This window comes from Leptonychotes weddellii, chromosome 7 (genome assembly GCF_054177405.1).
Source record: "Leptonychotes weddellii isolate Sample4059 chromosome 7, ASM5417740v2, whole genome shotgun sequence".
In the NCBI taxonomy this organism is placed as follows: Eukaryota; Metazoa; Chordata; class Mammalia; order Carnivora; family Phocidae; genus Leptonychotes; species Leptonychotes weddellii.
This window is the reverse complement of record NC_138375.1, coordinates 96,757,876-96,768,455: the sequence shown is the minus strand read 5'-3', so window position 1 is coordinate 96,768,455 and position 10,580 is coordinate 96,757,876. Positions and strand designations below refer to the sequence as shown.

General features: G+C 41.9%; 1 long non-coding RNA gene across 1 annotated transcript; it reads left to right on the top strand.

Moving 5' to 3' along the window:
* Positions 1-1,467: 1,467 nt before the first annotated feature.
* On the top strand, positions 1,468-3,494 carry LOC145722450 (uncharacterized). Its single transcript, XR_014146750.1, has 2 exons — positions 1,468-2,431; positions 2,946-3,494. It is a non-coding gene; the product is annotated as an uncharacterized LOC145722450 (long non-coding RNA).
* Positions 3,495-10,580: the final 7,086 nt, after the last annotated feature.

Sequence of the window (10,580 nt, the reverse complement as noted above, 5' to 3'; positions counted from 1 at the left end):
ACTTCCAGCCTCCAGAACTGTGAGAAATAAATTTCTCTTGTTTATAAGCCACCCAATTTGTGGCATGTTTTTATCAAAGCCTGAACATACTAAGATACTAATGGAAAGGAAAATGCCTGGGTCACATACCAAACAATGGGAAAAACCAAGGCACAGATTCCATGACTGCCCCGCTGTGAGGCAAAGCACAGTAGCTGTTAACAGAAGAGCTAGAAAAAACATACCATGTAATATTGGGACAATACTGCTTGTTTGGGATGAAAAAGGTGCCCCTGTAGTTTCCTTCTCTAGAATAGCCCATGACAAGTCTATTTTCTCTCCAACCTGAAAATCTTTAAGATATTTAAAGATAGGTATAAAGACTAAAAATTCATCTCCATGCCAAATATTCTCTGGTCAAAGTCCTCATTCTTTAATATTAAGTCCTCTCCTATGGTGATTTACGTGTTCGTTCTCTGGTTTGTCTCTCTATTTCTCTCTTGTCCCTAGCACAGTCTCCAACAAAGGTCTCTCCCACTACCTGAAAGTAGAGTGCTCCTACGAAACCCTTCATAAACCAAAATATATATATGTATTTGGGAAAGATCTTTTCTTATAAATATTTTTTTTAATTTATTGACAGAGAGAGAGAGCACAAGCAGGGGGAGCAGCAGAGGGAGAGGGAGAGGGAGAAGATCCCTCCACTAAGCAGGGAGCCTGATGTGGGGCTCAATCTCAGAACCCTGGGATCATGACCTGAGCCGAAGGCAGACGCTTAACTGACTGAGCCACCCAGGCACGTCCATAAATATTTTGAAGTATATATCCATTGTCTGTAATTAGCAAATGTAAAAGAAGTCTCCATAAATATTGCCTTTCTTGTACCATCTACACACTAATAGATGTTGGAATATATAGACATATTATGAAAATAGACTACCTAAAAGAGATGAAGGTTCCCAGGTGTCACTTGCTAAGCACCAGATCATCTGATTGTCTTGAAGATTAGAAAGATCTATCTCACTGTCTTCCTCTCCTTTGTTGAACTAACAGTATAGTGTCCTACACATGACTTAATTCATGTAATTCAAGAACCACTTACTGAGTGGCTGTTAATTGCAAGATGTCGTTTCAGCTACATTTCAATATTTTCTTTAAGTGATGGTTTGAGGAGCTACTGGTTTACTGCCGGAGCACTGTCCCCACCACTTGTGGAATAAAGTCTAAATGCTTTCATTTGACCTGAAAGTTTCTTGAGTTCCTTAAGGTTATGAGAATTGCAAATAATAGAAATGAACTCCAAAAAAAAAAAAAAAAAAAGAAAGAAAAGAAAAGAAAGGATCTGCCCCAGATTTAGAAAAGAAAGAAAGAAAAAAGAAACGAACTCAAACTAGTGTAAGTGAGAAAAGGAAGATGTAGTATAAGGACTCAGAAGCATCTCACAGAGTAGCAGGAAGGAAGTGCGTCTCACAAGGGACTGGAATCAAACCCTGGGGCACTGTCAAGAACTAAGGCAACTACTTCCTTCTTGGGGCCTGATGGGCTCACATCTCTGGCTAACTCTGTGTGGCTGCTTTTTCTCCTCTCTGTTTAGATCAGCCTCCTCTGTGCCTCCATGCACATGAGAGATGTCTTCTCCACAGAGCACAAGTTTACATGTCCCTCGGGTCCAGCCACCCCCAGAGACTAGCTGCATCCTTGCATCCCAACTCCACATTCCTTGGAAGTCCCATTGGCCCATCCAGACTGAGATTCCACTTGATCAGCTACAGCCAAGGAAGAAGGGCCACATGACCCAAATATGTCTGTGAGGCTCTCACATGATGGATGAGGAGACTCTTCTCAAGAAGAGGGGCTGCACAGACACCCTAAAAGGCATCAAATCAATTCCTTCACAATCTAACTTCATGATTTCTGTGTGTCTTGTTTTCAGACATTCACTGTGATCATCTCAAACTTTTTGTCTCATTAAGTGTTGCCTCTCAGTTTTCAGTCCTGGCTTCTCAGTTCCCTCCTTAAATACGGAGAGAATAGTGCTGAGTCTCAGGATTTGTCAAATGATCTTCCGTAGGACTGATTCTTGGGAGCAGGTTTAGGAGATACTCTAAACTTTGCCAGAATCTTCAGTACCTTTGCTTGAAGTAGAGCCAGCACTAGATTCTAGCAAACACGCTCCAGGAACAAGGACATATGTTGGAGTATCACTGCAGTCACTATTTGACAATCATCCAACAGGAATGATCCACCCACAGGAATATCCAAAGAGCAGCACGTTTGCACTCCAAGAACTGAGGGGAAGTGGCAGGCCAAGCTCCACAGGTGACTGAGATGGTGATATAGGACCACCTTGAGATTTACCAGAAGCCAAGGCAACAGCCCTGGGACACCAACAACCTCAAGACCTTGCATTTTGTGGGATGTCATTTGAACCTCACATCAACATGTGGAGAAGGTAAGTATGAGCTCCACTTTATCTCAGGAAACCGTAGCCAGTGATATCAGAGAGGTGATAGAGGCAGAGGGAGGAAACACCTTTTCTGACCCCTCATCTACTGCTTTTTCTGTCACAGTGTCACTTGTGCCCTCTGGCTGCCCTGTGCTTTGAAGATTTTTTTAAAGACAGGGCTGTCTGTGCTTCCAAGGGGACAGCAGCTAGGTTTCTGAGGCATAGGGCATGGAGTACAATGCTGTTTTAGTATTCCAAGGAACAGATGTAAACAAGTGTGATTGGGCCATGGCAACACCATCCAAGGTCCATCTCCCTGGAGGCCCGGACCCATCAACAACAATCCTGTCATCTTGGACAGCTGGTCCACCACAATCAAATGCCAAATCTCTACTGACTGGCAACTTCTGGCTTTGTATTTTGTCTTATTTGGTGAATCAGTTTTTAAATTTGGTTTTTAAAAAACAAGTATCTTGCTTCTTTGGTTAAACTAGTTGGTTTCCATTTCATTCTTTTTCAGGACAATTCAGGGTACCGATTTTTCCCTTGCTGATAATCAACTTCACACTGCCCAGCCGACCTGAATGGACGCAGCAGTGTGGGCACTCACAGGGTTTCTTGAGCCATATGCTCATTTTCAGAGATGGGGCTGAGCTGAGCCAGGCACGTGTGGAGTCTGTTATTTGCCAACTGTGTTATCCAGTGCCTCAGATGGTGATCTGATCACTAGGGGGCAAGTCTTTCCTGTTTGTCACCTGTGGAGGGCCACACATCAAGGACAGCAGAGATGTCTGGTGACTGTCTGCTTACCTCCAGCACAGGACACTGACCCGGGCTGCACTCACTCCTGCTCTGCTGTTCTCCTGCCCTGTTTGGGGAAGGTCCCCATTTCACATCACCAATTGTTGGCCAACTTGTGAATCAAAGCCAAAGCCATGTTGGGCTTTTTTTGGATGTTTGACAGGTGACACTTCTATCAGAAGAGTCCTGTGAAGGAGGCCAGAGGTCTGAAAAATGCCTTCCTTGGCGGGAAGGCAGGAAACCTAACTCTGGGACTACTTGTACCATATGACCAGGGAAAAGCTGACTCATGTCTTCATAACTCAACTTCTCCTCCTCAAAAATGGGGATGAATCTGTCCCTCAAACTTCCTGAGGCCACTGGGAAGGGTTGGGAGCTGTGTTCAAAAGTACCTGGGCCTTGTGGTATTAAAAAAAAAACCTCCCTGCTCATAAATAGGCATGATTATTCATCATTTTGTTACTACTTTTCAACTTCTGGCAGAATCCCATTTCTCTACTCATGGACTGAACACTTAAACTACTCAGAGAGCCAGTTTGTCCCTCCCTCCTAACAGACTGCCCACTCATCAAGTATTATTTATTGACCAGTCTCATGCACAGGGCATACCACTGGCAGTTTAGACTGCAAACCCTCCGAGCACACAATGTTTCTAACTCTGTGTTTAGTACAGCAACTAGAAATTAGCAATCAAGAATCAGTTGCAATCATCATCTTGGGCTATTTTCTGTCTGGCAAGTGTATGCATCCAGGCGGCTGCCACAGGCCTTCTTAGCAAAAAACCCTCTTCTCCTTCCTTCTGTCTGCTCCGCAGCCCAAGGGACAGCAGCCTGCTCTTTGTGGGTAGCAGCAGCTCTCGTAACTGTACCGATTTTGGGCAGACACTGAGGGAAGAGGCGAGAATTCCTGTAGAGTTACATCGGGAAAGAAAGGATCTGCCCCAGATTTAGCAACTTACACATCTCAAGTAGAAGAAGAAAACTTTTGAATTTTGAAATAGAAAAGAAAACCAAGAACAATGGAGGGTGTTTTTATACAAGCTAAGGAAGAAAGTTGAGGGATTGGGCTATGGTGATTAATGGTCCTGCCACTCCAGGTTTGGATACCCCTATCTGTCTGAAGCAATGGCTTTTCCTCTTGGTGCTCTGGCAAGAGCTCCAGAATTTTCCCATGAGCTCATAAGGATGGGCTCTTTTCATTCCTCTAGATAAATGTGGAGGAGGCAAGATTTCACAATGCAATCTCAGAATAGTCACCCTCATCTAGAACCTGGCTCACAAGTTGGGAAGCCAAGCATGTGGCAGAAAAGAACATTCTATCTAAGGCAACATTTTCAGGAAGCATTTCCCCTTATGGGGATAATGCAGGGAAAGAGAATCACTCAATTGCTATGCACAATATGTGCTAACAAGTCAACATTTCATTGTTTTTAGTGTGGATATGTCCTTCCAGTGCACTCAAATGAACATCCAAAATGGAAATCATCCATGCAGTGCCTATTCTTGACAAGACAATCTCATGGCAAAAGGAAAAAAGAAAGAGCCAACCACCAAAGGCCAGGATATAAAATATATCACATATGTTTAAATTCCATTTGCTAAATACAGTGAGTCATATGACCAAGCCCAAAGTCAATGGGCAGGGAAGCAAACTGTTCCATAGCAGGGACTACTTCAAGTCACACGGCAAAGGGCAATATGGGGAAACAGGAGAGCAGCTGGGAACAATAATACGTTCCACCACAGCCCTGTATCATAAGCCACTTATCTGGCTAGTGTGTCCTATCCTGTAGGCTTAGGATCTTTTCCCAATATCTGCATAGTGCTTAGAAGATGGCAAGTCCTTGAGGGTTTTCTTTCTTTTTAAAATTGTAGTCCAATATACATAACATAAAATTTACAACTTAACCATTTTTATGCACACAGTTCAGTAGCATAAGCACGTTCATTGTTGTATAAGCATCACCATCATCCATCTCCAGAACTTTTCCTTTCTCTCCAACTGAAACTCAGTGCGCATTAAAACTAACTTTTTACTCCTCCTCCCCCAAGCCCCTGGCCACCATCCTTCTACCTTCTGTCTCTATGAATTTGACTACTCTAGGTACCTCGTATGGAATCATACAGTACTTGCTTTTTTGTGACTACCTTCTTTCACTTAGCATAATGTCCTCAGGTTTCATCCATGTTATAGCATATATCAGAATTCCCTTCCTTTTTAAGGCCAAATAATATTCCATTGTAAGATAAACCACATTTTGTTTTTTTTATCTGCCGATGGACACTCAGGTTGCTCTCACCTTTTGACTCTTATGAATAATGCTGCTATGAATATAGGTATAACAAATATCCCTTGAAGTCTGTGTTTTCTTTTTTTCTTAGAGATTATTTTTAATAGAAGTTTATTCTTAAATGTGCGACAGGATCTAAGACAACACTTCATTCCAGCTATAGGTGGCAACAGACACTATGACAGAGAATCCAGATGTTTAAACAGGAATGGAATTAAGGATCACCATTGCCTCAGGCACAAGGAAGAGCTTCCTTTTTGCCAGATTTCTTAATTCCACCTGTGGCCAGGGGGACTTCCCCATGGCCTTTGGCCTTCACTTTTAGAGTTGTTTTTGCTCCTCATTCTGTTTCTGCTTGAATGCCATATCTTCCTCATCCATTTCCTTGGCCTGTTTCTTGGGCTGCATCGGGGCTTCCTGCTACCTTCGTGGCCGGAGGGACATCTGCCTTCCCTTCCCCAGACCCTACCACTGGAATCCTCAGAGTCTCTTGGGGGTATATACCCAAACATGGAATTCCTGACACATATGATAAATCTACATTGACTTTCTGAGCAATGCCCACCCTGTTTTTCATAGATGGTGGCCTTTCTCATCCTTACAGTTGCGGTAGGCAGGGACTTCTGCTCTTGAGTCCCTCGGCCTGCTTCTTCTGATGATGGAGAGTATTAATGAGAATTTCGGGATTTGGTTGACTCACTTTCTTTCCTACATACGATTGATGACGGGTGGAGGCAAATTTAGAAGCTGTATCAAGCTGTGGGCTGAACCAGACTTTTTTTCAGGTACCATTCTTCAATATTAATGGCAGAAAATTATCCTGCCTCTCTAGTTTGCTGCTGGTAGGGTTTATTATTATTATTATTCTTTTTTGGTTTTGTTTGTTTTATTTTGTTAGGCAGGGGGAAGAGAGCTTCTATCTTATTGCTTTATTCTGTCATCTTATTCTGGAGATCTGTTTCTTCAATTTTTGCTTAAAATTGTAATTTACCTTCTATACCATTTCAGGGGTGCGACCTGTCACGAAAGAGAGTGCAACTTCAGGCTAAAATGTTTTAAACTTATTTGTGGGCTACCACATTTTTCATAGCTTGTCAACATAGTAGAAAGTTCATTTTAATTACATTAACAACTCTCACTAGGAGCTGTTACAATTTCCTTTATATGGCAAGGCCAGTTCTGTGGGTTTGAATACCTTTGCTTTCATGAATAATTCAAGAAGGCAGTTAATAAAGATGAGTAATTGTCCATATGCAATTGGGGGTAAAATGATGGGAGATTATTCACACTTTTCTCAACAAGAGCTATGATATCATTTGGCCAGGGTTCCTCAAGCTCCCTTGCAATGTAAAAAGACTTTGAGGGTTATTTACACAAATCTCTGCTCTAAACTTGGATGGAACTAAATAAAGCATCTCTTAGACTCTTAGATATATGCTCAACAGGTTCTGCAGGCCTCAGCAAGGGAAGCTTTAAGTGATTAGCTCCCAAATATCGGGCTTCACACTCAGGCATGCTAGCCCCAGACGAGGCCTTCAGAGACCTGATAGAGTCCCTTGGTCCTACAAATAGCTGATCCCTGCCCCTGGTGGCAGACGCAGCTTGCAGTAGAGAGGCAAAAATACCGCATATAGTCTCTGCCTCCCTGGTGCTCGTGTATGGAGTGTGGCTCAGTTCTGGCCACTGCAACCAGAGGGCAAATTTGCAGGGGTCTCTGAACACTCTTCCTCGTTGGAACTGACACAGCAGCAGAAACGGCCTCTCTTCTTGGCTAGCTGCTGGCTCTTCTGTGTGTTCCCCTTGGAAATGTTGTCGCTGTCTTACAGATGAAGGGAGCCATGGACACTTAGAGACAGGAGAGGGGAAAGGTGGGAGGAGCCCCTGAGTCTTCCAGGACCTTGTGGCACCGTGGGCTTCACTCTGGAACTGTCCTGCTCTCAGCGTTCAAATCACTTGTTTAGTTTTGTATGCTTATAATTGAAAGTCTTCTTATTTGAAAATATGTTAAATACAAAAATAAGGACGATGTAGAGACTTCTACTAAAGTGAAGTGAAATGTATTCACTTTTTTTACAGTTCAAATGTACCTTCTTTTAGAAAGGTACCTTTTATGGTAATAGTAACTGATAGATTTTTTTTTTTCTTCAAAATATCCTTACTTGGCAAAGTAAAATGTTAGCAACTCTACGTCCATCTCCAAAGTAGTTTTGAAATTTTACTGGTCCATGGAATCTGAAAGTCTGGGAACCACTGCTCTGACTCGAGAAAAACTCATTCTTGGATTAGGACTCAGAATTGGTTTTGAGCCCAGTTGCTTTCCTCTCTGGCCACTCTTTACATGCAGGACTTATGAGTCCAACTCCGGCCCTTCACTTGGCTTCCTACTTACAAAGAACACAAAGGAAAGAAAAGAGTAGTTCACTAAGCTTTAATTGTTTTGACTACGACATCAGTACACTAGTGCTCTCTCTCTTTCCATACACACCCCCCCATCGCACACCCTGACACACGCATGCACAGAAACACACACACACGATGGGGACGAACTCTTTCCTTACCATGTACCTACCCATCACCTACGTTCACCATTTGTTAACACTTGCTCTATTTGTTTTATTGCTCTCTTTCTATGCCACCCCATTTAAAAAAAAATCAATTGCTAACATCACTACACTTCCCTACAAAAATAACTCAATTACACATTTGATTCCACAGTTGAGCCTGGTTACAATTCATTACTAATGGTTACAGCTGGCAATTTTGCAATGGCGTTGGAGACTGAAGGGGAAGTTTGAGAGAAGTTTCATTAACTAGGGTAGCTTCTGACATGCTGATAGTAAAAAAAAAAAAAAATGTGGCTAAAGTCATCTACGGCAACAAGGCGTTACAGCAAGGAATGTTTTCTGATGCGGCTAAGGCTCAAAGCAGTCACTGTCAGAGGGGCCAGAGGAGGATTTGTTTTCTCCATGAGTTACTTGTTTTTAGAACACTCTTCTGGGACCAACAGGCAAAGACCTGGATGTTCCTCTTCCCAAATGTGATTTGCACCAGAAAAACAGGACCAGCACTGGTGGTAGAAGAGTTGTTTTTCCATAAATCCTGGTCTTCCGCAGGCCTGCTAGGCTCAACTTGCCAGAAGAGGAATCTCTCAACCTTTCCCAGCCCCCCGTCTCCTCCTCTAGAAAATCAATTATAATGATAACAAGATAAGGGACAGAACGCACCTATAACTCTGCCTGGAATAGAGCCCATAACAGGTGCACATGACGTGGTGTACACAATTATAATTACTTTCCCCAAGTTTGATGACAGTATTGAGCAAATTCAATTGTATGATGAAAATATAAATATCTTGTTAACAGTACTTAGTCATTTTTTAAAAGAGTTTTTATCTTCTAGAGACAGATTCCAAAGTATTTAAAGATGAAATGATGTGATGTCTGCTTAAAGAAGCCACAGTAGAAAAGAAGAGTAGATGGTAACAAGACTGGGCATGTTGATCACTGTAGAAGCTGAGTGAAGGAGCCATCATTAAACTAGTTTCTCTACTTTTGCATAGGTTCGAAATTTTCCAACGTATATAAAAAACAAACAAAGGTTGGCAATTTCTTGCCTAAAGTAAAGGACATTGAATTACATATTTTCAACAGTATAAGAAACACTTCTCATTCCTCAGCATCCCCTGCTCTTATAGAGGACATTGCATTAAATAAATACGTTATCACTCATTCTTTTCTTCATTAGAACTCCCTAAAGGGACCTCATCTGTCTGTCTTATCAGGGTTTTTCTCCTAGTCAATTATCAGCAATTGAATTATTATGAAGTTGATAAAAAAATCAATCTGGTTAAACTATTTGGGGCAAAAATATAAACATGTTTTAAGTGAAGTTTTCATGATTCATGGTTGACAATGGACTCCAACGGTGTCCCTGACCACGGCTGTCATTGTTAATTTTGAGAAACAAGAATTCCTGGCCACCCAAGAAGGCTTGTTAAAGTTGTTTAGGGAGAGAGGGTATGAATTTAAAATGATTTGGTTCTTGGGGAGGGGGGGAGGTAAAAATTGTGATTTTAAGGCATGATCCAGCAAAAACATTGGGAAAAAAATTTTTGATTTGTGTTGATATATATGAGTATCTGGTTTATAAAAAACCCATGGTGAAAACTCACACTTGGAAGTTAGATAAATAGAGAGTAATTATCCTCTTCAAAGGACATACTCTCAGAATTTCTTAAGATGGTAGTCTCCCCCCACGTGTTTAAGTATCTGTTTATACATCATTAACAACTTCCTTGAAAACTCTAGGGGGAAGACAGGCCAAAGAGGAAGACACTGGAAACTGGATTTTTAGCCTAACACAGCCAGTTAAAGATAGGCTCATCTCACAAGTATCATTTAAGCAGATGGGAAATGCTTCAAGCTGCATAAATGGAACACATGTAGAGTTGTGTATGTCAGGCACATCTGTATGGCTGCTGACTCAGTGACGAGGAAGCACAGCTCCAAGTCTTGCACACTCAGCCACAGCTTCATTAATGTTGCTGACAGACCTTGGTTAATTAGCCCTCTGGAAGGGCAGTTGTTTTTTTCTCCAGAGACTCCAGGAAGGAGAATCCTTTAAGGACAGCTGTTTGCTAACTTCTGGGTCTGAGAAGTGGTTTGGCTTCCTGGATCGAAGGGTTTCTCATTCTGGGGAGGTCAGAGATCTTTCTTCTCCCTGACAGACAACATGCCATTTAGGGGGTCCAGTTTTCCAGCTAATTTTAGAATTTGCAGTAGTAAATCATTTAGTGAAATATTATATTAATTTTGAGTTGGATTATAAAGCAATGCCAACAGTTTTTAGACAAAACACCAGCACTTTTGTATACAAATGACTGAAATCCTTTAAAGTAGTCACTTACTCAAAGCATAGTTGGAGTTCCTTTTGTGTTATCACCTGGGGTCAATTTGTAAGTCACACTAGATACTTGTTGCCAAAATTATTATATGCAGATCACTCACCAGATTTGGTTTTGGGCTTTTGCAAAATTCAAATCGATTCTACCCTGGGAGATAGTCC